At 44.8% G+C, this 26,935-nt stretch overlaps 1 protein-coding gene and 1 long non-coding RNA gene across 33 annotated transcripts in view; one reads left to right on the plus strand and one right to left on the minus strand.

Annotated features, from left to right (window-relative positions):
* Positions 1-477: 477 nt before the first annotated feature.
* On the minus strand, positions 478-3,418 carry LOC111930854 (uncharacterized). Its single transcript, XR_002865342.2, has 3 exons — positions 2,411-3,418; positions 1,861-1,981; positions 478-798 (listed from the first exon to the last, which is right to left on the minus strand). It is a non-coding gene; the product is annotated as an uncharacterized LOC111930854 (long non-coding RNA).
* A 105-nt stretch (positions 3,419-3,523) lies between these two features.
* BMAL1 (basic helix-loop-helix ARNT like 1) overlaps positions 3,524-26,935 on the plus strand; it is a 47,227-nt gene continuing 23,815 nt past the window's right edge. For 3 of the 32 annotated variants that reach the window (XM_086893699.1, XM_086893716.1, XM_086893727.1), the window contains exon 1: positions 3,626-3,679. The gene's annotated coding sequence lies outside the window, so the exon portion shown is untranslated. Of the gene's footprint in view, positions 3,796-4,143; positions 8,036-14,007; positions 14,157-15,243; positions 15,382-20,934; positions 26,926-26,935 lie in introns of those variants that run through there. The other 29 variants (XM_086893715.1, XM_086893717.1, XM_086893705.1 and 26 more) reach the window with 25 other exon arrangements.

The following is a 26,935-nucleotide window of genomic DNA, read 5'->3' on the forward strand; positions in this document are numbered from 1 at the left end:
GTAAAGATTGAAAATATATTGTGAAGAAGTACTTAGAATTTCTTAATTCCCTGGCTTTAGCCTGATTTTCCTCCTCAGATTCTTCCTCCTGTTCCTGGGAGTTCCTATTGAGTCTCTGAATGTTAATTGGTGTTCTCAGGGACCACAGGGCTGAAATCAATGGATTGTATAGGAATCCTCTCTTTTTTGCCTGAAACTAGTTTTTAGCCCATTAAATTAAGATAAAGGCCAGCAGGAAGAGGAATGGATTTTAAAAAGCTCAGGAGGAAGCAGGCACATGAAAAAGTTAACATTTATTGCTTTATATTTATGAAATTAATGCTCAAATGTGGAAACATTGTGGCAGGAGGCACACCCTTTAAAGCAGCAAGTGTTTATACAAACAAAAGCAGAAAAACCTAATGTCCCCCTGGTTTAGGTTTTGTAATAACTCAAGAATTGGATGAACTGGGAAAAGAATGAGTCTGCAATAGCTTATTTTGGTAAAACCTTTATTTAGAAGAGGTCTGAGCCAGCCACAGAGGAGCTGTGAGAGACTACAGGTAACAGGTCACCACTGAGAGGGTTTTTGCATCAGTTTGCAAACAATCCAAGCCTGAGTTTGCAGTTTCTTCTGCCCTCACAACATGGTTGAAGCAAGGCACCAGCTCTGTGTAACAGGGTCAGAAACAGGGCTCAGTAATCTCTGGGGATTTTAATGTACAGGCAGAACAAGAAATCCAGAGATTCAAACGATTCAGTCTCCTTTTCCGTGAGCTTTGACTCCTCCGGCTGTAGGTAGGATCATAGCTTGTATGTCTAGAAACAAAAGAGGAGGAGGTTGGATAAAAGGGTAAGACAGGTTAATTAACACTGCATAGCTATGAACAAACAGCAGCTGGTAAAAATGCTCTAAAGCAGCTGGATCCACAGCTAGGTGCTAAAATAGATGTCCTATCTCACACATGTTTTGGAAGGCATTAAAACATGAACACATATAATTATATTCACCCTCCAAAGACTCGGAGATCTGCGTCCTCTGTGTCTCTAGCTGGGGTCATGAATCCTGGTTGAGAGAAAACACATCTAAAACATCAAAGAGCTATTTTGGCTGGTGACTTCTCAACATCTGTGGGTGTTCCAGAGATATATCAAGATTGCTTGAAGGCAACCCCTGCCCAAAAATAAACCCAAACAAAAGAAAACCTATTAGTTTTTGGGTTATCAGGTGATAAACCAGACTCCTTTTCCTACAGTGAAAAAGTCACCTAGAATTAAAGACTTGCAGATGCTAAAGTGAAACCACTGATATGGCCTTATCATACCTTAAGTAGGTTGCATTTAATGGAGATCATATCTGCCACTCTTCTTGACACAAAGTCAAAATCCTACGACCTGGAAAGCTTTTACTGTAGCATTCAAATGTGAATACAGGAAGGAAAATCAGCTGGGACATGAGCTGCTTTTCCCAATATTCTATGAATAAACCACAGTTTTCAGTACAATTGCCGCATAGCACACCCTCTTCCTGCTTTTAAATTGTCATTTGAAGCCAAAAATGAGTGTAAATTTTGGTGTTTAAACATGGTGTAACCATTCACATATTAACAAGCTGGGGGGGGCAGTTAATGTTCTGCCCAAGGTCTACTTTACTACATTCTTAGAAAGAAAAAGCATAAAATCTGAAAATTCATCATGTGATAGTTGTCTGGATGGGGAAATGCTTCTGCTCTTGTACTGGACACATGAGTGCACAGTGCCCTGAGCACACAGCTGAGCTGCTCTGCCCAGCAGCTCCCACGATTCGTGGGGTGCTCCACTTCAAGTGCTCCCTCAAGTACCTTGCAAGGAGAAAACGCTCTACCTTTGGTCAGTCCTCACCTCTCCTGTCTGCCTTTTGTCTCTTCAACTGTGTGGTAGAAGGGTGGTGCAGGCTGTTTTGGCGTCAGGAGCTGAACTCAGGTCTTGTCAAATTTCAAGTTGTCATCTCTTAGCTCTTCACCTTTAAAATATCAAAGTATAGGATGTCTGATTCACCTACAGACAGAAATTCCCCGCAATGACCTGACAATCTGCTTCAAGGGAAGTCACAGAACAGGATTGATACGCATCATCATATGGTGAAATTCGGGATTTCATTAACCAGATGCTGTTATTTTCTTTAATATCTCATGAATAGAAACTACGGTGTAAAAACAACTCAAAACAATCGCTCACTGGGAAATCTGACATATGGCCTGCTAAGCTGCTCTCCTAGAAATAGCTAAAGATCATTACTCCTGGCATCACTCCCTACAACAGGCACTGGGCTCGTTAAAACACACAGGGCGTGATTGAACCCATAAGGAAGATTATTTCTACAGATGGGTAGAAACAATGAGCAAAACTACAAAGGCTGAGTTGAAATAAGTAGTCAAGGAGACTTCTCCACCTCCATAACTTCTGGTTGCTGAAACGAATCAAAGCAGCACCATTTTGCTGGAAATAAAAGGACACATCTTCTCCTCTCTCTCCATGGTGTACATTTCCCTCCTGCTGATGTAGGGTGTTTCATTCTCCCGGGTAGGAGCATCCTGATGTGAACAGTTTGTATCCAGCAGGGGCCACTTGCTGCCTGTGTTTATTCCCCACTCAAATCAGGTGGAGTTGTTGATGCTGTCCAGGGCTGAGCATTGGGATAGCCACAAGCCCGCCGTGACGCAATGCTGCTGCAATCCTGCTGCAATCCTCGCTTCCCTGGGGATCCTCCACCAGGAAACGTCAACCAAACCTCTGGGACGTGGCATCGCAGGGCAGGAAATGTTAAAGACAATTAGGATGTGGCAATGATAATCCCGTGCAGCGATCACGCAATCACCTTTAGCAAATGTTTGCATTTGACAGCAGCTCCGCCGTGATTACGTTCTTGCAACACATCCCCTCTACGCTGCTGCCTTGTCTAAATTTAGACTAGAACGCGGTGCCGTAGATGGCTGTACCGCATTCCACCGCTGGCCGGTGCTGAGGCCTAGAGCTGACCCCAAAGGTGGCCAGGCCATGGCACCGCTTCCCTGAGGCACGGCTCCTTGAGGCACCGGCTCCCCGAGGCACGGCTCCCCGAGGCACCGGCTCCCTGAGGCACCGGCTCCCTGAGGCACGGCGCTGTGTCCAGGGCCGGGCCGAGCCCTCGCCGCCGAGGGAGGGCAGGAGACGAGGCCGGGGCAGGGTGGCCACGACCTTCACACCTCGCCGCGTGACGTCACGGCCGCGGATGACGTCACGAGGCGGTGACGCAGCGGCTCGGCCGAGCCCCGGCTCCGGGGAGGGGAGCGGGCGGCGCCGCCGCCGGGGCAAGAAACGCGGGCGAGGCCGAGCCCTCCCCGTCGCCCCGGGCACAGCCGCCGCGAACCCTCGCCGACCCCGCCGCCACCGCCACATCCGGGTCCCGCCGGCCTCCCCCGTCAGCCCCGCCCCCGGGCGGAGGGCGGGACCCAGGCCGGCAGCCGCTCTCTCGATTGGCCGGCGCCGCGGGCCCGCCCGGGGATTCGCCGGCGCTCGGGGGGGCGGGCGTTTCCCGCTCGGCGGCCGCCCATTGGGCGAGGCGGGCGCGGAGCCGCTCTCCCGTTGGCGGGCGGGCGCGTCCGGTGCGGGGCCGGGGGAGGGTGCCATTGGCTGGAAAGTAGGTTAGTGGTGCGCCGTCGGGTGGCAAGCCAGGCGGAAAGTAGGTCAGGGACGGGGGCTGCCTGCGCCGGGCGTGCGGCGCTGCCGGGGGGCCGCGACCCCCGCCCGCCCTCCCTTCGGCCGGGCGCGGCGCGGCGAGGGGCGCGCGGAGCCGCGGTGAGCGCCAGGGGCGGCGGGCGGGGGGCGCCGAGCGGCGGGGGGGGGCCGGGGGGCAGCGCGGCCCCGGCGGAGCCGCCGCCCCCGGGGGCCGCGGGAGAGCCGGGAAAGCCGGGAGGGGCGGCGGAGGGGGGCCCGCAGCGGGAGATGGCGGCGGCGGGACCCCCCCGGCGGCGGTGCCGGGCTGTGTCTCTCCCCGGGAGCGGGGGCCCCGTTCCGGAGCGGCCCCGGGGCGGGCTGGCCCGGCGGGGCGGCAGCAGCGGGGGGTACGGGGCCGGCGGGCGGGCCCGGGCCCGCGGGCAGAGCCGGGCCGGGGTCCCGCGGCGGGCAGGGGCGGTGGCGGGGCTCGGGGGGCCGCGGCGGGCTGTGCCCCCTCCCCTGCGAGCCGCCCCCAGGGACCGGCGGGCTCGGGCGGCTCTCGCAGAGGGCACCGTGCCCCTTCCCCGGCCGCGGGAGCGGCCCTGCCCGAGCGGGGTCTCCGGCAGCGGGGAGGCCCCGCGTGCGATCCGGAGGGATGGCGGTGCTCGGGAATTCCCTGTGGCTGTGGCACGGCGGCAGGTGCCGGCCCCGGAGCATCCCGGGCACCTGCCGGGGCTCTTTCCTGGGGATCCCCTGGTCCCGAGCGGCTCTGCCCTGCCGGACACCTGTGTGCGCCTTGCCTTGGCCGGGGAGGGAAGGGCTTCCCTCGGCTCTGAACGAAACACACCGGGAGCACCGGGGCGGCTGCCCGAGGTCGGGATTTTGCGCTCGGGGAGGCGAGGGAATCACTTGGCGTTTTTAATTGCTGAGGTTTCTGTTACTCCGGTGCCTCGGTTATAACACTTTTGGGAAGGTTTTCGTACTTGAAAAACAACGGTGAAGGAACAAGTGGGTGTGTTTCCTTGCCTTGGAAGCAAATATGCCTACTGGAATTTTAAAGTATTTCCGTAGTATGGGAGGTAGAAAGGGTCAGCTGCAGAGCGTGATCTAATCTCTTTTCAAAATTCGGTCTTTAAGTAGAATTTTATTTTTAATTCTGGAGCTTCAACATTCCAAATACTACAGTTCTTTTTTTTAACATTCTCGTTTTAAAAGTACCTGTTCTATCTTTTTTTTTTATTATTATTATTATTTTTAATAAAAGGGCTTTTTAAAACGTGAGTGACTGACAATACACAGCTAAGCATGCAAGGGAGAAAAGAGTGTTTGTTTCAATGAAGTATTAATTCCAGGTAACTGTCTCTGTAAACGGTCTTGCAGAAGGCTGAGGTTAAACTCTGCCCTCTTCAGAATGTATGTTTTGTATCCTCCAGGAATATGCAAATGTAAATAGCTTTTTAAAGCCTCAGGAACTACAGACCTCTCTGGTTACTCTAAACCACAGCTGCTTATTAAGGAGAAAGGCTTTATTCCTCTTGACTCCTGTGGGTTTGTGCTTCTCGTGACCATTCGTGGGTTTTTATCCCTGCTTGTAGAAATTGAGTGTGTAGAATAATCTGCAGCCACAGCATTTCATGGGGGTTTTATGCTGGTTTATCCCATATTCTCTTCCACGCTGTGCATTTCCAGCTGTGGTGAGTGGGGCTGCGAGGGATCAAGCTCTGTAAAAGAAGTTCCTTGGGAGAGTAGACAGGAGAAGGGAAGGTGAAGAAGGTGAGGAAAGCTGCTTGGGGAGCTGGGATTCCACAAAGCCAGAGCTGGAACTGGGGCCTGCTGCCACATCCCTGTCACCATGAGCTCCTGAGAGCCCTGCCCTGTTTGGGGACCCTCGCTAGGGATGGAGTGGGAAAATTGGTGATGTTTGTAGGGGAGCTTTAAAGGAGATTTGTTGTTCTCCTTCAAATACCTGCTCTCAAGGATTCTCCTGGACAGTCAGGGGTAAGAACAGAGAGCATTCACTGGATTTATTTGGTGGAGCTTAGAGTTGCCCACAGTTCTTTGATGCTGGACAAGACTGATGGCAAAACTGAGACCTGTGAGAGCTGCAGGTGAGGAAGGCAGGTTTTCCAAGGGAATGGCTATCAAGGATGCAGGAAATAGCAGGAGACATGCAGACTATTTAGTTTACATCAGTACAGAAGTGCTGTTTGCATGCTTAAATACAATATTTTAAGATGTTTTCAGCATGGAGCCCATTGCCTGTGTTATACTTTGACAGGAGCTACAGGAAAACCTGAAGGAATACATTAAGTGAAACAAAGTGAATTTGGTGCATCCAATAGTGACTTTCAGTTCTGTAATCTGCATGCTTTTCATTCTTAACCTTTACCATCAGTTTTGGCCATAATTCTGTTTCTGAATAAGGGCAGAAAAGTAGTAGAAGGCAGCTGCCTGTATCCCCAAGTGTTAGGGAGTTCTCTGAAGTTAGTTGTCTTCAGTAAAAGCTGTATAAAGACATATCATATGCAAATGATTGCAAAGAGAAGCCCAAAATAAATACTTATTTTTAATCTTGTGTAGCTTTTTGGTTCTCACAAAGTTTACAGAATGCAATATTTAAGCTTTATCTATTTACTTTGATACATTAAACATGTTTTGAAACTTTAATTTTTGGCTGTCATCATATTTTGAGAGCTTCAGCCTGAAATAATTGATTTTGATAAATGCAGTAGCTGACTGGATGATGCTGACTGGAACTCAGCTACCAACTTTTGAAATTTGGTTATTGAAAGTTCTGCTTGATCAACCCACAGAAATTACTGTCTGTGTTCTGGAAGTGCTCGAAGATGCAAGTGAGGTGGTTGATGGCATTTTCAATCTGGTGCAAGAGCTTTCAGTGTCTCTAAGAGCTGCTGTGGATAGATTTTGGGCAGTAGATTGCTGATGGATGAAGCAAAGCAAGGGAGTGTTCTGCCTGTGAGGTGGATGTAAATATCTTATATGGATGTGGAGGTCTTGCATTGCACTAGGAAATATGTTCCAGCTTTACTCAGATCAAATCCAGGCTGATGCTCAGGTGTTATGTAGTTGAAACTCAAGACATTGGAGCAGAAAAATGAAGCACTTAAAAAATCAGAAGGCTTTTCTCTCTAAGAGTTGGTGTACTGAGTTATTTAGAAAACCTGTTTAAGTTTTGAGGATTTTTTTTGGTGTGTGTGTGAGGAAGAAATCTCAGTTGTGACCGTCCAGTTGGTTTTACTTGTATTTAATGACTCTGAACATGGTCAGACAACCTGTGACATCTATTAAATTGAATGGGGTGGATATTGAGGTAACTCACTGCCATTAACTGCATACTGCACCTGCCTTTTTTACCTCAGTTGGTTGGAAAAATGCAGTAAGGCTACTTATCCAAGGCCCAGACTTCATCTCCTTGGAAACCTGATCTTTCACCAGATGTTGAGAAATGTAATTTCTTTTTTAATCCATTCTGCAGAAGCACGCAGATCAAAACAGCATCTTCAGGCGTTGTTAGTCTGGAATATTCATTGCCTAAAAAAATAATCTGACATTTCAGTCTTTGCCCCAAAGAAGATTGATAGCTTGTGTTGTGTTTGGTATTATTTCAAATTTATTTTAGCTGGTGCTCAAGCTCCTGGTTGATAGTTTAATTCGATTCAAGAACTGGCTGATAATGGGTTCTTCATGGGTAAAGTGCAGGATTGTTTGAGGAGCCATCCCTGCAAGGATTTGTCTTTCTTCTCTCTCTGTTCAGGTCAGCTTTCTCCTGTGCAGCTGCAAAAAGCTATTTCTTAGGCAGCACATGGAGAATTTGTAACCTTTTCAGTCTGCTGCCATTTGAGAAGCTGTTACTCAACGTCTGCTGTGTCAGATGCGCTTCTGGGTCAGCTGCTGATGTCAGAGCCGCTTGTGACCCTGTGCTGGGGCTGTGCTGGAGTTCACTGGGTTGGCCTGGTGCAGGAATGGTGCCAGCAGGGCTGCTCAGAGCAGGAGATCTCCTTGGCAGCAGCTGGGAGGGGAGAACTAACAAGCCACGTTTCTTGGGGCCCAAGGTGTTGATGTTCTCTACTGGCTCAAGGGGCCCATTCATGAGTCCAAGCAGCTGAGGCAGGTGGTTGTAGTTTTTGGGGTGGTTTTGGCTGGGTTTCCCTTGCAGGTGTTGGTGGGCTCTGTTTTCCACAGGTCCAAGGCAGTTTAGAGCCCTGGGAAGGGCAGCAGACACATGGCTAAATCCTGAACTGGATGGGATGGAAATCTACCTTGCAGCTGCTGTAGCACTGGGAAGGATGTTTGGTGATTCCTAGGCAGCATCTTTGGGCACCACATCTCTGAAATCACCTTCCTAGGATGGCATTTTATGGTAATTCTTCAGTGCTTGTTCAGTTGCAGCCTTGTGCTTTAATTCCTTTCTACATCAGCTAAAAAATAAGCAAATGGAATCCATGTGTTTTAAAGATTGGATGTATTCTTGCTACAGGACTACTCAGAAAATCTAAGTTTTTATTATCCATTTGGGATTGATGCAGGTTATGAAAGGTGAATGAAGTAAGACTGTCAGAGGACTCAGAAATTACTATTACTATTCTTGATCTCAAGTTCTTTTTATCATGGAGACTTCCTTAAGGTGCCTTTGCCTTTTATAATTTGCCTGACCAAAATGGACAAAATCAAAAAGACTGGTAGAAAACGCTAAATAATGCTGTACTGCAGAATATTTATCAGGTGAAGTGAGAAGAAAAAGTTGCTTCCTGAAAAAAACAGGAGAAAATAAAGCTAATAAACTTTTATTTTAACTTTTCTTTTTTTTTTTTTTTTTTTTTTTGTAAGAATGTTTTTTTTTCTGTCTTTAAGGCTGTTATTTTTTAGTTTCCTTGAACTGGTTTGGTTGGGTTCTATTTTCCTTTAACTTGTTATGAATGGATTTCTTTGTTGTCTGTGGATTTTTCTTGGAGCATTACGAAATTTAGGACTTCTGTTCCAGTTTGAAGAAAAATGATCTATTAAAATATCAAAACTTTAATTTTTCATGTTGTGCATATGCACTGTAGTCATTGAGAGTGGCAGCAAGTTGCCTTTGGTTTGAGTTCTACTGATATTTTTATCTTTCACTCAAGGACCTCTGATAAATGTATTTTAAATCTTGAGTTTTGAGCTTTCTGCTGCACTTCTCCTACTGCCTTATTATTTTTTCTATAACCTTGGCAAATAATAGTTATTTTGCCTATAGACTTGAATGGTCTGGTCATTTTTCAGGGGTAGAATGTGTGGTCTAGAATAGATTGAAAAAAAAAAATAAAAAAATCAGTTGTTCATTTTGGAGATTTATTTTTTAACCTTGTTTTGGCCACGTTGGGGTTTCCAGTTTGAAGTTAGAATTGTTGACTAAGAAACAGAGGAGGCCCATTTATTCCTCTGTTCCCTTTCCCAGTGTGCTTTGTTGCCAAGGCATTTCATGTCATCTTGGCATTTGCAAATTGCTTTGTTATTGGTGAAATTAATTCATAATGAGTTAGTGGAAAAAAGTCAGTATCAACATTGTGCTGTCACCGTGCTTAAGAATATTTTTGTGTTATAGTCAGGGTATGGCCCAAATTCATAAATACAGAAATTTACATGTTTGTGATCTTAGAAGCCTCTGATACCTGCAATCGATTGTTTTCCTTATCAATCTGATAAAGAATATAAGGCAAATTTTCTGCCCTAGGGTAACATTTTACTGTGATTTTAATCTATACCAAATTTACTATGGCTTGGAAGTTTCTATTACAAATAGTGTTGTTTTCTTCCTATTTTTATAGAGTTGGTTTTTTTTTATTTTAAAATACATTTTCACTGCAATGACCAAACCAGCCTCTGAATATTGTAGTTTATTTTTGAAACCTATCGAGTCAGATTCAGTGACTTCTTAGAGGGACTTGTCACATATAAAACATTAAAATTGCTGGAAGTGTGCTGTAATTAAAGAACAATCTGTTCAAAATATTGTCAAATGCTTTCTATGCAGTTTGGGTCCAAATTCCAGAAGTACTAAAAGTTATTTGTATTTTAGAAATACAAGGCCAGCAGTTGGATATTGCTATTTTAAGCAGAAAGACAGATATAAGAGTTGCTGCTAGTTTGGGTTCATGTTGGGATTTTCTGTTTCAGTGCTGTTAGGAGTTTTAGGATGTTTATGTAAATATGTTTTTTCTCCATCTGAGACATGTGCAGCTTGGTCAGTTTGTCTGGCCAGGAGACAGTCTGAAGAAAGATGGGTATTTCCCTATTACAGCATTTAAAAATCTAGTTCAGTCTGTTTAAGATATCCCAGCTGGCAAAAATGAGATCTCAATTACTGTACTTGGCATCATTTGTTGAATGAGGTAATTCCTGTCCTCATTTATCTGACTTGACCATGAGACTCTTCCATAGCAAATGCCTGCTTTATTTTCCTGTGTTCTTTTATATTTCCTTTATTTTCCATTTATTTTCCTGGAGTGGCTCTTTATTTGTCTTACTCTAATGCTTTTGTCATTATCAAGAATAAGATGATGAGGAGGGAAACAGCAGAGGAGAAGATCACTGCAGTCAGCTATTGGAGAAACTTTCTCCATTCCCATTCCTGGTGGAGATTATCAACTCACCATTGTAGAGCAAATTTTAACAACTGGATACGGCTGATGCAACTTTTCTGACTGTCCTTTCTGTGTGAGTTACCCCGAGTAGCATTCATCCATTGGTCCTTTCCTTCCTTCCTCCCAAGAATTCTGGTCTGACTGATGGATTTTTGCAGATTTTCCAGGAGCGTGTGGGAAATAGGCCACGGTTCAGGCCAGGCTCATCAGGGCTCTGGTACCTTGATGGGACAAAATGCTGGTTTTGGTGCCCAGCAGTTAGGTTTGTGAGTCCTTGGCCTCATCTGTGGACAGCTGGATGAGTTTGGACAGCAGTTTTGGTGACCATTTGAGCTGCCATGGGCAGTGTTGGCTCCATCAGTGCTCCAGCCCATTCCTGGCTGAGGGTTCCCATCCGTGTTCCCCGTCCCTCTGTCCGGGCAGGGAGCCAGGTCTGGGCAGTCTGCTGGGGCTCAGGGCTGGGTGCTTCCCCCTGAAGAGGGATTTGAGGTTGCTGATGCCGTGCAGCTTGGCCTTCGTAAACATTTCTGCTTCCGTGGGTTAGGAAGCGGCTCCCAAAGTGAGTATTCCTGAAGGAGAGGTGGGAGAGGCAGGAGGTGTGAAGAGTGCTGTTTTAAATGTGTTACACTGCAACCTTCATGTGCAAGAAGAGGCTTTGTGACAGAATATTTTTGGATTAAGCTGTGGTGGGTCATTTCTTTCATAAATCTACATAAAAAATTGATGACAAAGTCTGGCTTTGGCACTGAAACCCAGCAGCCAAGAAAATAAACAACTTTTTACTTTCATCTCTGGAGCTGTACAGGGGAGCTTTTTGGTATTTATTATGCCATTAAAAAAAAATTCTTTTTTATAATAAGGATGAGTAACTCAGGCAGATCTCTGACTCTTTTCCCTCTCACCTCAGTGGTCTGTGTGCCCCTGGGTTTCCAGATGAGCAAATACAGAAGTGTTTCACATGCTCCAATCTCTCAGGAGCTCATTCACCACCGTCACCTGACTTTGCCAGAGCTGAGCACTTCAGTGTCCAAGTTGTTGTCAAACTGATAATTTATGTAAAATTGGCAGAGACCCAGCAATGTCTCCAGTTAAACTTGCCAGGAAGTCTGGAGGAAGTGGAATATAGGAAAGAGACTGAGGGGGGGAAGCTTTTTTTCTATGACAATACATGGTTTAAACTCCATCAATTGTTGACACCTCTGCTGCCTTTGAGGGGAGGGGCCTGTCTGTTTGAATACAAAATGAGAAGAATATTGAATTGCTGTTTAAGAACGAGTTTTAAACTTGGCATAGATCTCATCTTGCTGCCAGTTGGTTTAAATATTCTGTTTTCAAGAAGCAAAGCTTTCTAAAATCTACCCAGGATTCCATTTAGAGAAATATTGGCACCATAGTTTGTTCTTCATGTTCTTATCAAATAGCTGTTGAGGAGAATTGTTCTTGTGTTCAGTGGCATGAAAAACTTTCTGAGACTCTAATGTGCCCTTATTAAAGAGATTCACTAAAAATTTTGAACTTTATTTGCAATATAAATGGAATGTAAAGACAAAGCTTAACTCAGCAGATAACAGGACAATCCATGCCTTCTACTTAAAGTGGATTGGCTTGTTTTTTTCCTGGAGCATATGAACACTAATAAAGACCAAATAGTTACACAGCTTAGAAAGAAGCAGAACTAAAAAAAAAAAATAAAAAAATAAAAAAAAAAAAAATAATAATCAAAATCTTCCATGTAACAAAGGAGTGAAAAGTGCCCTATTGGTATCTCATTAGAGACCCAGGTAATGTTGTAGCATATTGATGATAATTTATTCAACATTTTAAGATTTTTAAAGTTCTTTTAAGTGTTTAAATTGGTGTTGCAGTGTTCTTGCTGCTTTTTAGACAAAACGAGCGTGCCTTTTAGAACAGGATTTGCTCAGGCAAGTGCTTAAGCCTGGATTCATTTGTGGTGTGCTGTAACCCTTGTGTAATCTACTTTCTTTGGCACACATTTCAGATGCAGACTTCTTATTTTTTAAAACAAATATTTGGTCATTCATCCGACTTGCCCCCTAGTTTTAGGTTATTTCTGTGGTTCTCTGATTTCCTGTAGCCACTAACCCTGGAATGATGGTGTCCCTTGACAAACCTGGAAAAGTACTGGTTTCTGTTATTTGTCAAGGAAACCTATTTTTTCTGCTGGATTTTGTTTGGTGACTTTGGAAAACCTGGTAGCTGATGTCTTTATTTACAGACTCAGACACCCAAAAATTCCCCTTTGGACTCGCCTGTGTCTTTGTGTCCTTCCGTGTCGGTGCTGGGAGCGCGCCTGTGCCGGTGACGATGTTTTGGAGCCATGGTGTGCTGGCAACCAGCTCACAGAATAACACTGGGGCAGCTTCTCGGGTTTGCCTGGAGGAGTGGCAGCCAAGTGCATTTCAAAGACTTTCAGGAAGGAGGAAGAGAAACTTCCCTGCCCTTCCAGCACCTGGAAGAATCTTGATGCGCTAGCTTAGAGGGGAAACATTAGGGACAAGTACAGCTGACTTTGGTTGCCCTTTCTAGCAAGCCTCATTGCATGTTGCAGTGAAAGGTTGGTTTTTCACCTCCAAATACGAGCCAGCATATCCTCTGTAACTCCTCCCTGTGACGGAATTTGGCCCAGTCTTTGTTTGGCAGCAGTGGGTGAGTTTCTCTTCAATCATTCCTCACGGTGTAGTTCTGTATTTTCCACACATCCTTCCAGAAGTGTACTCATCCCAATCATTTCCACATGTGAGCTTTTCCTTGTTTTCCACCCTTCAAAGGGCTGGTCACTTCGTTCCTGGTGGCTCCTTGTGTTGTTGTGCTCTGCTTTTATCTTTGAATTTGCACGTTCCCCCTGCTCAGGCTGCGGGCATCGGTCATCTCAGTGCAGTTAGAGCTGATGGCTCCATGTGCCATCCCAACCCTGAGCCATGGTTTTTAAACCTAAAAACCATGTTAGGGGTTAGGTTTAAGATGAAAACATTCATCCAGGTTCTTTCTTCACTGTGCTGCTGTGGATGGGAGACAGATTTCACTTGGGTGTTGATGAAACAGCCTAGAAAAGGGGCAAGTTTATCCAAAGCAGCAGCTCACAAACAAAACAAAGACATTTCAGAGTGTTTGTTGTGTGCTTGTATTACCCTGGAGGCTTTGTGGGGTTACCTGTGCTGTGATCTGCCTTTGGGATGCTCCCACGTTCTGGTGTGTGTGTGCAAGGGATGTTAAATGGACACTCACTGGTGAGCTCATCATCTCTCCACTGTACAGCTGGTATCTGTTTGACTTCTGAATCACCTCACTGGCATCTACTCAGACTTGTAGCTTTTTAAAAAAGTTACTTCTCTACAGGGTTAGTTTTAATCTGTTTTGGATCTCTGAACAGTTCACTGTGGGGTTAGGTGAGTAGCAGTGCTGTATGGGAGTACCCAGCTGAATGCTGAAGCCAGGAGGTCAAAAGCTCTTGCAGTTAGAAAGGGTTAAAAGGTTAGAGTTTCAGCTTCTGAGCTAATGAAACGTGTGAATTGTGTCACCTGAATCTCCCCAAGTGTGTGCTGCACTGTAAAAATCCACCTAGCCCTGCATTAAATAAACTCTGGAGCTGATTCATAGTTACTGTGTGTGAGCTGAGCAGGGATTAGTCAGTAGCATTAATTCTGGCAATTTCCACTTGGCTTGCTTGAGAAATACATGTGCCCTTTCTATCTGGCAGCCAGGTCCTGTTTCTGTATGTCACATTTCCAAGAGGAAGTGACTGAGGGTGGAAGGACTTTATTGACTTGCAGTTCCCAGGGCAGCGCTGGAGAGGTGCACAAAAGTTTCTGTGCCTTGGTAAACAAGGATATCAAGCTGGACTCAAAGGTAGGTTGATCAATGTAGGATGTTAATTATGTCATAACTTTAATGCTTTTCCGGATTTGATAAAGCGTGAGTAGGAAACTGACAGGAGTTCAAGTTTTCAAAACCGAAAACAGTTCATGATCTGTTTGGTGAATGTAAATTTAGAGTCTCAGATGAAGGAAGCACAACTGAACTTACTTAAAGGAGGAAAAAGCAATTCACTGGGTTCATCCTGCAGTCAATGAGCTGATAACGTTATCTGGAAGGAGAAAATGAAATGAGGGTTAGTAGCAGATAGGTGCCTTGGTGAAATTCAGGCTGGAAAAGCTGGAGGTTAGGAGCAAGAAGTAAGTTTTGGAACAGAAAAGGTGAGAGGCGGGTAAGGGATTCTTACAACACATCAGTTCTTCCAGGATATCTTTGCAAAGTAAACTTTGACCTGAATTGCTGCCTATCAGTGTGTCCTATAAAAGGGTAGATGAGGTCGCCTCCTGTGCAGCAGAGGAGAGCAGAACACGATTGTACAAGGGAACAGATATGAATGAATCTGGTATCAGAGTTGAGATAAAACTTGTCTGCTTATCTGTACTCTCTGTTTGAGTAGAAGGGAGTGCAAGGACATAGAGCTTTTACCAGGCTGAGAAGGACAGAGAGAAGGGGACTACAGAGACTCTTGCAACAAAACAAGTCAAAAGGTTAAAATTACTACAGGAGGTTTTCATGTTGTTATGCTTTAAAGCATTCATAGAATGTGATGCCTATGAGTTCTGTTCAGCAAAAGTAAAATGCAAAGCAAACATCACTTTTGGTCGGTAATCTTAATATTTCAATGGATCAAAATATAGCACTTCTTTATTTTGGAATAAGAATGTCAAGTTTTAAGACCAGTGATTTGCTATAAGGTGAAAATTTTGAGCACTGATACTGGAGGGAGACAAAAGTGGGAGAGAAACCTGAGGAGCTGATATTCATATTTAGGAATTTACTATGATTTAACATGAGGATAGTGAAAATGCCTTTATATTTGTCAGTTACTCAGGGTAGGTATTTTGTGTTTAGTCAGTTACTTCAGAATTTTGAGAATGTTAATTTAAGCTTGTACCTTTAGGAACAACAAATAAATTCAATGCATGTTGTGGAAGAGGAGACAGAACCTTTGAAGAGAGCTGAAGGGACTTTAACAGATAAAAAAGCATTTCAGTTGAGCACCAGATGAGTGACTGAAGAAAACACACATACAAGCAGAGTATGTATTTCTCTGTTAAAGTCAGGGTACAGTAGTGCATGAGATTGAAGTGAGCATTTCAGAAAAGTAGGACTCTTAAAAAAAAAAAAAAAAGCCAGAACTCTTTGTATCTATTGTTCAGTACATGATCCTCTGAAATATGTGATGCTTTTCTGTTCTAAGCATGTTTGTCTGGTTGGGTTTTACCCCATGAGTAATCAAAGGTCAAAGGTTTGGCTTGATGATCTTGGAGGTCTTTTCCAACCTTAATGATTCTATGATCAGTAAGTTTGCCTGCTTTAGTGGGCCCTTTAGCCTCTTTTCAAAAAGGATTTGAGAGCTGTATTTAATGATGGGGAAGATGTGGTGGTGCAGGAGAGGTTTGAGGTGAGTGGGGCAGTGTTCACGGACTGAAGAGCTTGGCAAGGTGAGGCTTGGCCCTGCCATTCTGGTGTTTGCTTTGGCTGCTTTGTGCCTGCTGACTTTCCTGTGGCTCCTTGCTCTGGGTGCTGCAGGGGAGTTGAACTGTTTAAACTGGGTTTGAAATTCCGCTTACGAAAGCAGACAAACCTGGCTTCCTGTACTAGGTTGGTTTTTTTCTGATAAGCTAAGCTTATACAAGCTGCTTTGCTAAATTCATAATGTCTAATGATTCAGTTCAAATGTTCCACCTGGTGCTGAGTGGGTGATAATTGCAGGTGAGTTAACTTAAAACAGAGTTGACCTGGAAGGGTTTTTTGAGGATGTTGTATATTTCACACTTTCCCTATGAGTATTCCATATATATCATACTTGGAAATACAAGTTTCTCTGAATACATAATGGAGGTCATGTTATTTTTCTGATAACAACTGGAAGACCATTGTGTGCCATCAGCAAGAGCCAGCTGTTGTCCCCAGAGTCTCCAGCAGGGCTGGGAGTTGCTCCTGATGAAGAGTAGGATGAGAGCCCAGAATTACCTTCAGTTCAGGGACTTCACCCTCAGCAGAATCCCTTTCCATGAGCTGCTCCAGTCTCTCTGTGCAAAGCACATGAGCTTCCTGGCCTCCTGCTACCTGGCAGAGAGTTTCCACAAAACTGTGTTGTTTTGAGCCTTTCAGCCAAGCTTTGCTTGATGTCCCCATGACATTTGATGAGTTTGTAGATCCTGGTCCTGGCCAGTTTTCTAAGCTGAAGAAGGCCAGTGTTTTCATTGTTCCTCAAGCAGAACTCATTGCCTCTATTGTTCTACTGAGTGAAAGTAGAAGGTTTTCCATTTTCTAATAAATTTAACTGCTGTGGATCTGTTGGGTGATATCCAAGCCATCCTCTGTTCAGGAGCTGTAAATAATTATGAGCATTTGTAAGTGGTAACTAAGGGACTGCATTATTAATATTTGGCACAAGTCTGCTACTTGCAGAAATAAAATCATCTAAACCTACTTAAGCTTTTTTGAGGATGAATGTGAACTGTCTAGTGATCCTTCCTGGGTCCAGTGGGATCAGACTGCGTAGGTCATGGAATGTTCTCTTTTGGAATTAAAACACCAGGTTGGAAAAACTTCTGGTTACAACTGTTAGTCAGATGTCCCTTTGCTCTGTGGTGCATCCCTTCTTGATTAGGAGGGGAAGGAGGTTGTTGTGTGGATGGATAAAGACAAGAATTCGTGAAAAAAAAAAGTCAAGCATGCAACCTTCTGTTTTCTGAAGAGTTCCTTTTTGGGGTGGGTGGCTGTGATTTGTTGCGTTGGGTTTTTTTCTGAACAGGTTTTTTTCCTCTGTTGCCCGTGTTTGGTCTTGGCAGGATTTTTTATCTCTCGGGTTTTTTTTGTATGTGTGTGTCTATTACACGCTGTTCTTCCCTGCTTGCATTTCCATTATTTTTAATTTTGTAATGGTTGAGATGTCTGCATAGCAATAAGGATCCCATTAAATGAACTGCTGGTGTTCCCTTATAAAGGCTGTCATGATTTGGGAACGCGAGTCTTTGTTCCAAATACAGCAGCGATTTTAAAACTTCAGTTTCAGTTGTAATGTAAAAGTATGCATTCAGACTTGACTTGATTTAAATTAGAAATCACAGATTTAAAAGCCTGTCTAGAAAATGCAAGTCTGAGGCTTGTATCCAGCTGTATCTCTGGCTGCTGAATGTCACAGGTTTGGAAATTTGGTGGTTCTCAACATCAGCCTGAATGTTCAGAGGCACAAAAAAAGGAATATGTTGTATCAGCCATTTCTCTAAAGGGCTGTCCTATTGCTGTAGGCATTTCTCAAGAAAATAAAGCTTCTACTCCCACGGCAGCAGTGACTGCAGAGTGGATGGAAATACTCCTGTACCGTGTCTGTATATTCATAGCTCGTCATTCACAAAAGAGCAGAGAAAATGTCACAGTGCAGATGTGGATCAGCAAAAAGGTTTCAGCACACCTTGTTTTGCTCAAACCAAGGAGGGATTTGTGTGTTGAAAACAAGTCCTGTGGGAGTGCTGAAAATATCTGGGAAGTGCAGAAAGGCTGTAACAGGGATGGATATTTAAGCTGCTTACTGTAGTTGGGACATTTCTTCCCTTCCCCTTTTCTGCCACATCTCCTCCCCCTGCTCTGAGCTGTTTCTGGGTATCATCTGACCTTTGAGCGAGGCAGCTGAGATTTCTGAACCCCCAGAAGACTCTGCTTTCTCTGGAGTTATTGTTCAGCCTGATGAATTCAGTACACTCTACAGGCAGGCTCTGGGGACTTTAGAAAAGTCTCTGCTGGAGTACTGGAAGTGAGATCTGGGGGAAGAGTGGCAAGAGAATAAAAAAGGGAAGTAAAGCCATCCCTTTGGCACTAAGGTGGTTTATCAGCTGTTCTGTGAAACTGCTGTGAGGTTTTCAGCAGTGTCTCATGCTTATCCTGAGCTAGACAAACACAACATTCTCCAAGCCATATTCTGATGGTTTTTCCCTAAACTATCACTGCTCTGCTCCATCAAGTCTTGCTCTGAATGCTGTGATTGCAAAGCCTCAAAAGCAAATCTGTTCAAAATGCTGGCTTTGGTGAGGTTCACACTGTAGGGCGTTGGGGGCTCACCTTGAACCTGGGTCACATTGCACAGAAATTCCAGTTTGTCCAAGAAGGAGAGAAGGAAACAGGAAACATAGCTAGTGCTGCAGTAGAAGCCAAGAGCATCCATTCACTTGAGAGTTCAGAATGTGGTGCAGTGAGACATCTGACTTTAGTGTCCTGCTGAAGGGCTCCTTTGGGCTGTCACTGTGGTTTCCGTGTCCTGCCATCCCTTGCCTTGTTCCCTCGCAGTCCTGAGCACTGCTTTGGCTGGACAGGGAGTTGTCAGCTACAGCAATTGTGCTCCTAATGTGCTGTGTCAATATTAGTGCTGGCCTGGGGGGCCCTGGGAGCTTGCCCTACTTCTCTGTGTGTTCTCTGTGGCTGCGCTTCCAAGTGCCTCGTGTGGCTCTCTCCAAAGGGATAATGCCCCAGGGTGAGCTCCCATGGCTTGGAAAGGCAGCTCTCCTCAGCCTGAGCAGCAAATCCCTCCTTTCAAAACCTGCCTTCCAGGTCCTGGTGGTGGTGTTACCTCCACTGACCGAGACTGCCAGTGACCCGTGTCTCTTCTTGCCGTGCGTTTCTTTACGTGTTTGCCATGAAACAGTTCAGAGTCAGGGTTTGATTTGGATTTAACTGGCAAATAGTGTGACTTCAGGAGAGGAAGCTGCTGAGCTCATTTCTGTCAGTGTTTATTGGTGCTCCACCAACAGAGGGACTCCAGGTGCACACGGGGGTAGCTGCAGCTATTTACAGGTGCATGTGTGGGCAGAGATTTTCTTAAAACTGGAAATTTGTCAGTAATTTTAGAGTTGTAAATTTCTGTTTCCACACAAACTTTGTACAGTAGCTGTGCCATCACTGTACATTCTCTGGATTTTTTTTTTCTTTTTTACCTATTTGTACACCTAACAAAAAGGTGTGATGGAAACTGGAAATGAAAGTATCAGCTATGAATAGAACCACCTGTCTTTGCTCCTTCTGGTGATATTTTTGCCCTCTTGTTCCAATGCTTTGTTCCCTGAAGATATGAAGTATTTAGCTGCAGTTTGGCAACAGATATCTGAATGAAAGGTCTTGCACATGCCAAATGTGTTTGGGTTTGTTGTAGTAATAATATGACAAATAATCTGTGCAATATCTCTAAAAGTATTTGGACCAGGTGGTTCAACTCAGAACTAGGATTTTCACCTTAATAGATGCACTTCAGAGGCTAAAAGAAGTGAGTAATGGTTCAGTCTATTCAGCTGAAAAATGGCTAATTTCCCATAATGCATGAACTATAAAAGTCAAGTGAGAAAATATTGCTTGGGCAGTATTATTCATGCCATGGCTTGAGTGTGCTGTTTGGTTTGCATGCCTACAGTGCTGCAGTAAGAGGAGGGAAGAAAATGAGGAGCTGAAAAAGCCCGGAAGGGTTTGGTGGCTGGAAGCTGCAGGAACTGGTGGAGCGCTGTGCCAGTGGGAAGAGTGACTGCAGTTAAAGCTTGTGCTCACTTGAAATGTTAAATTTAAGAGGTATCCTATTACAAGAGGTATTAAAATACAAGCAGGAGTTCTGAGCTTGAGGAAGAAGCCCTGGAAAGGGGTTCCATGGTGTGCCAAATCACTGATCACAGGGTGAAATTCTACTTTTGACATAAATGAGGAAGTGTTTTGCTAGGCTGCTGTTTCATTTAAAAGATACATTTCTTTGAACTTCTGAGAGGATTTTGCCTTCCTGCCACTGAAAGACAGCTTTTGAGATTATGAACTACAGGAAGTATATTTGCTGAGGATCCATGAGCTTCACTGAGCTGTAGTAAGGAAATTAAATTTGCCCAGATCATATCACAGTCATAATAATACTTACAGTGTGCAGTTGGGCTTTATTCATCATCTTTAGATTAGAAGATGTGCATTTAACAATATGAAACTTACCTGTTCTCTTTGGCTAATTGAAGTCTTTAAGACCTTCATCTAAAACATCTGTCTGCTGTAAACTGCTGCTCATATTTAGGAGCTGGATGAAATCTTGAAGCAAAAAGCTGCATCTTTTGGACTACAAGTGCAAAAAGGAGGCATTTCCAACAGTGAGTTAGAGGCACTGACTGCAAGTTCCCACTGTTTGTATAACATGGGGAGTGAGTTAAGTAGCTTACCTACTTGTTATCTTATGTGCTTCTCCTGCTCCAGAAATGTCACTCCAGGTTGTGTACACTCCTCTTACAGAGAAATTTCTAATCTTGTAAAAATTTAGGCTTTGAAGTCGACTCTACAGTGCATCTTCTGTTGTTGACAGATCAGAAGTAACGTGTACAACTTGGGGAGACTTCACAGAACTGCTTCCTCCTCACTTGAGAAGGTTTTTGTTGTTCTGTGGCTTTGGGTGTGTGTTTCTGATCAAAGCATGCTGGAAGTACCTAAGCTATTAAAGAAATCAGCTTCGATTAAGTTTTTCCTTGAAGCCCATTAGTGTTGGATAATTCATTTACCCACATGGTAGGATGGATTTTGCTGTCTTTCACACACCCTGCTCTGCCTCCCACCCTCCAAATCCCTTGGCTGGCTTAGGGTTGGTGAGCAAGAACTGCATTCAGCAGTTGTGAAATGTCCCTCACACATTAGAGGCTGGACCTGGCTTGGAAACTCAGGATTTTGGCTAAGTTTAGACTGTAGTAATTGAGGGACTAGATTTCTTTTGTTGTGCCTGGTTTCGTTTCTTTTAACTCTGTCATTACTAAAAGAGTAATTGATACTGATGTCAAATGAGTAGATTGAAATAACTGGCCCAAAGGACTTAAAGTTTCTGTTGTCTTTTAAGCCTTCTCATTCTCCCTAGTCTTGAAAATTCAATACCTTGTTTCTTCTCACACATACACAAAATCTTCCAAAGGGTTGGATTAAATTAATATTAAATATAGCTTCCTAATATAGATTTTGTGAACTTACTTCACCAACATTTAACATTAGTGGACCCTGTTTGTAATGTTATTTTGTTCCATAACTTATGTTTCAGAAATTCTAGGGTGCTGTGCTGAACAACATTTCTGAAGCATTATTTTAGAGTATGTTGGTTTGGGTGTCTTGGGTTTAAATAATTAAAACACTTCTGACATTGGGCTCAATCCTTTTTCTACAAGCAGCTGGATTTCTCAGGATGACTGATTTTCATTCCATTTTATGGAATAATGGCTGTATCCCTTTCCAGTGAAATCAGTCTGGATGATTTAGAACAGCAGGACCCTTTGAAATCCAGAGGAGTGTTCTGACTGAGAGTGGATCTTTCATTGACACACCTGGGTGTAATTCTTAGTGTAACTTTTTTAACCCTTTGTAGGAGATCAGCTGTTAGCTTACAGATGTGTGGCAGGTACACATTTTTGGTAAAAGCCTCCTTAATGCATCCCTGTTGACCTTAGAGGTGGAATGTGAACATGTGTTCCTAGAATATCTGTGGTGACCTCAGCGTGTCCATAGCGTGTCATGAGGCACCCAGTAACTCAGTTTGCAGAGCTCTGAGACAGAATTCAGCGCTTCCTGCTCTCAGGGGAGACACAAAGTGCTGGTCCAGTCTCATTCTGTGTGCTGGGGCTGAATTTAGGAATTCCTGCAGCACTGGGAGCTGTCTATACCCAATATCTGGTGATGTGATGACCAGCACTTCTTGGTTCCACTGGCCTGTAGAGAGGCTACACTTTGCTTCATGTGTAGGGGTTTCATAAATCCCTTCAAACCTGGCCTTCCAAGAAAGGCAGGTCCCTTTCTGTTTCCCCTGTGGAAGCAGTTTCTTGGAACCTGAGCAGTGCATGTGCTGGCAGATTGATTATTGAGGCAGGCCAAATTCCTTTGGTAACAGCAGCGTGTTGGTACTGATTTCCAAGAGCGTGCATCACCACCTTTTCACAAGGGCTCCATTAGTTCCCTTGTGATGTTTCCTTTTGGTGGCTGCCCAGAATGAAATATGCAAACAGGGCAGCATAAGCTCACTTCAAAGAATGAGAGCTCCCAGAGTCTAATCTTGGCTGACGAGGAGCTTACACTAGATCAAGCTTTCAGTAATGGTTGCAAACTAGCAAGCTGTGTTGGAACACTCTTGCAGCTGGGATTCAGCGGGCAGGTAGAGGGGCAGACACTGAGATGTGAGGGGAAATGGGCTCTCCTGTGGCTGAGGACCAGATAATCAGGACCTGGATAATCAGGATGCTGGTTCTGATCGTGTCTGCCGTGGCTGTTCTGTAGAACTGTAAGCTAGGCCTTGAGCTCTGTCACTGCAGTCTGTCCCAGTGCCCTGCTAAGGAGGGAAATAGTTCATCCATAGCACAGCTGGTCTAAACGGGTTTGGTTCCTGGAAGTGTCATGGGTTGGCTTTGGTTCTGATCCATTTTTCCTTTTCTGCTTCGAAGGTGATCCATCCTTCTATCCATGTGTGACTTCTGTGTGACTACACCCCCTTGAAACACGTATTTATCCGCTTCACTAAGAGCACGAGCTAGGATTTTTGGAAGTTGTTTAATTCCCTTTGCAGAACCAGCCTGTTTTCATTTCCTTCCACGCTGTCTGGAATTTCTGCTTAGAGCTGCAGACAAATGCAAACTGGGAGCAGTGTCTGAGACCCCACATGAGTGTGCTGCCAAGCAGGGGGATCTCTGCAGACCAGAGAAAAGGGTCACCAAAAATCTTAGAAAGAACCCGAGGAAGTTAGCAAAGGGAAATGCCAAGTCCTACCCCTGGAAAGGGAAAAGCCCCACGTCTCAGTACAGGTTAGGGACTGACCAGCTGGAAAAGAGCTTGGCAGAAAAGATATTGATGGTTTGTGAGCCAGCAAGGGTGCCCTTGGAGCAGAGGAGGGCAGGAGCCTCCTGGATTGCATCAGGAGCTGTGCTGGGCTGAGGGAAGTGATCCTTCCTTCCTTGCCATGTACTCAGCACTGCTGGGACACTTCTGTGTTCTGAGCTGAGCTCTGAGCTCCCCCGTGCAAGAGAAAGTTATTTTAGTGAGCACTGACTCTTGGTTTTGAGGCAGAGGGAAGAAAACAGAGAAGTCCTTTGTTAAAGTAGCTGGAAGTAAAGGCTGTTGTAGGTACTTTCCCTCACAAGCAAGGAGAGATGGGCGCCGAGACCCCTCTTGGTCTGGAGCTCTCGGTGTTCTGTGAAGATGAAATGCATTGTTCTGTCTCAGCACTGTGAGAGTCTGGAAAGCTGTGATGATGTGACCTGTTGTGCCTTTCCTCAGAGACTCTGGTGATGAACAGATGCTCTCGGTGTGGGAGTGTACCTGGACAGATCTACACAGAAACTGCACCTGGAGTTTTTCTTCTGTTTATTGGAGACTTTTTTTCCCCCTCCATGTCAAAATTGTTCATCTTGTAGCTTTTGTCCTCTGGGACTGCACAGTACTTGCAAATGGTGTTAGGGAGCCATTAAAACCACACAGTATCAATATATTGGAAAGATAGGAACTATTCTGACTTAAGTATTCCTTAAGTACTGAGGGCAAAGGAAACCACCCTGCTTTACTTCAGGGATCTTCCTGTCATTGCTGAGGAGTTTTCCCTAATAAATGTTCTGACGTAGGAGCTGCCTGTTGCTTGCAGCACTGAGCCCGTGGATGCTGGTCTGCATGTTGAAATCATCCTGGGGACACTGGGAGCCCTCATGCTGCTGAGCTGGAACCTCCCCATCACCCAGCACAAGCGTCTGGGGAGCAGCAGCAGCAAACTGGGGAAGGTGGAGAACCTCTCCTTGTGTTTTGTACCAGCTGGTGCTGTGACACTGAACTGCAGCCACGGAACACTGCTGCGAAGGGAAGTAGATGATTTCCTTTTCAGAGCTGTTTTTGGCTCGGTCATTATCCAGAGGGACAGCCAGTATCTCTTCAATGACTTCTTCAGGAAACCGCGCCACGGTTTTCCTCCGTCGTTGCGAAATCGCGCTTTTGAGCCACGAGACGCTCGTGATTCATAAAGTTACAAATGGCATTTCTTCCAGAATCAATCTGTGTGTGTGCCTTGGCCGGGGCTGCCTGGGGGAGCCAGAGCTGCTGGGGCTTGTGGAAAGAGGTCCTGACTCTGGGTGGGTGCTTGGCTGGTGGAGCTGACCTACTTTAGCAGTGACCTTGATTTCTCAGAGGTGTTTGTGCGCTCGTGATCAGCTTTGCTGCATGATTAAGCTGGTCACGTGCCATCTCACTTCTTCTGCTAAGATTGCTTTTTGCTGTCTCATTAGCCTTGTTCCAGGGGATCGCAGAAAGGTGGAATGCAGGGAATAGGGATGCCAAGGAATTATCCCAAACAGGCTGTAGAGACAAACTGTCTTGGGTACAGTGACAAAATACCATTTGATTCTCCTCTGCAGGAGAATTCAATCAGAAAGTAGACTCCATGGCATTTTTTTTCAAGTAGGTCCTTAGAACACTTTGGCAACAGGTTTGGCATCATAAATGGAAGGTTTGAACTTTGCTTATATACATGGGTAACTTTTGTGTTCCTTTTCAGAGAGAATTTCTTTTAAGTATTGAACATCCAGCAGATGGAGGCTGAAAAGACAGAAAAATATTCAATTTCCTAGAATTTTAAGAAAGCCTTGTGAAAAAAACCCCACATTTCTCTGAACTGCGTTATTTAGTAGGACATGCTGATTTTTGCTCTGATCATTGAGTTGACATCTTAACTTTAGAACTCATTTCAAGAGACATTCATGGTTCTTAACTCCTGTAATGCTAAAATGTAGGACTGTGATTGTTAGGACTGGATGAGCATTTGGGACATGGTAGAGAAAGGGCTGACTGGAAAATAAATTGAGAATTCTCCACTTTGTGTACTTTTTTCTGCTTAAATGGTCAAGACACTTAAAATAGCTGCTTTGAAACTATGAAATATAGACAGGTATAAAACAGCACAGCTGACTGTATACTTGATTTCAAGATTTTTTTCTATAAAACCGATATGAAACTTTTGAGATGAACAACAGTTTGTTTTTTGCATTAGTGCACAGTGACTTGTGCAGTGTTCTGGTTCTGAAGCTGAAATGCTGACTGTTGCAGGCATTCTTAAAGAGAGAGAACTGTGATAAAACTAGAAACCCTTTTTCCTCTACTTCCTTTTTAATTTGTTCATTCCATCTCATCCCAGCCTCCTGTCTGAGGTCATCATATCATTCACATAGCTGTATGTGAACCCTCACATACAGAGGTGTTCAGGAGCACACTGAGTTTAGCTAAAACTAATTTCTGCACATCAGCTGAGGCTGAAGATCATGGGTCTGAGCAATGGCCAGTGACTGGTTTTACTGGAAAATGGAGCTGCAGCAAGCTCATCCAGCACAGTAACACCATTTATCTGTAGCTGTTGGGCTGCTGGGGGTGAGAGAGACGAAGCAGAGGCTGGGAAAAGGCTGGCACAGGGAGGCAGTAGGGCCTGGCCTACAAATAGCTACTGCTGTGAGTGAAAGCAAATGTGGTTGTGGATTCCATGGCATTTCATAATTTGGCTTAAATTGGTGCAGGTTTAGCTTTGGTCAGTTCTGGTGCCAGCTGGCCTCTTAATGTGCCTCTAGCAGTACATCCACACAGTGTCAGACATGGAAAAGGGGCTGGGTTATTTGGGAGAGGGCAGCAGAGGAGTTGTTGGGTGAGATGTACAATGAGCCCAAGCAGCAGTTTGGGTGCTCTGGAACAGCAGTGATCCTCTTTCCATTGGGGGTACCAAGACAATGGCTTACCTGACCTTACATTGCCAGGAGCAGAAATTTAGATAATTGAAGCTTGTGAAATTCTGAATTCTGCTATTCTGGCAGAGCTGAAGAAAATGGTAACAAGCAACTTTGGATTTTTTTTTTTTTTTGGCTAATAACTCATGTCTGCATACATGCTTCAGCAGAATTGGTTGTGGTATGTTGACAGGATTGTAAACTTCTGAGAGTGTTCAGTGTACTTGGGAAGCTGTGCTGTCACAGGTTGGGAAAGGCAGTCAGGATGCTCCCAGGTGCTCAGCCAGAAATCTGTGTCCAATGGACTTTGGAAGTTTTCTTGCAAGAGGAAAATGTGGAACAGTTTCTAAGTCTTCCATAGTAAGTTTTGCTGAAGAACTTGTTCTGTGACAGAAGTGTAGAAGGGAGGGGCACCCACATGTGTGTAGTGTAGTTGGGAGACAGTTTGAGGCTTGAGTTGTAGTGTGGGATGTAGATTTTATATAAATCCTGAAGCCTGCAGAATAAAACGATATTTCACCCCTGGCTTTCGAATGCTGTTACATTGGCAAACAAAACAGTAAGCCAAGCCCAAACTTAGGACCACCCTTAGAGTCAGGCAGTCAGGAGTGAAGGGTGAGTCTGTCCTTTGCACTGTGGCAGCAATTTAACCCTTTCTGGCAGCATCTGACAGCAACTGTGCTCACGGTTGGCATCGTGGGACCATTGTGAGCAGAGGGGGTTTGTGCAAAGTCCAGAGGATGGGTCTGAAAGGAGGTGGTGCCAGAGCTCCCTTCTGCCCAGAGCTTGGTCCATTGGAGATGCACATCCCAGCAGATAACCCTTTGGCTGGATGGATAAAGCTTCTACACTTTGTAAGGAAAT

The sequence above is a fragment of the Cyanistes caeruleus genome, chromosome 6 (assembly GCF_971803275.1).
Source record: "Cyanistes caeruleus chromosome 6, bCyaCae1.hap1.1, whole genome shotgun sequence".
Classification (NCBI taxonomy): Eukaryota; Metazoa; Chordata; class Aves; order Passeriformes; family Paridae; genus Cyanistes; species Cyanistes caeruleus.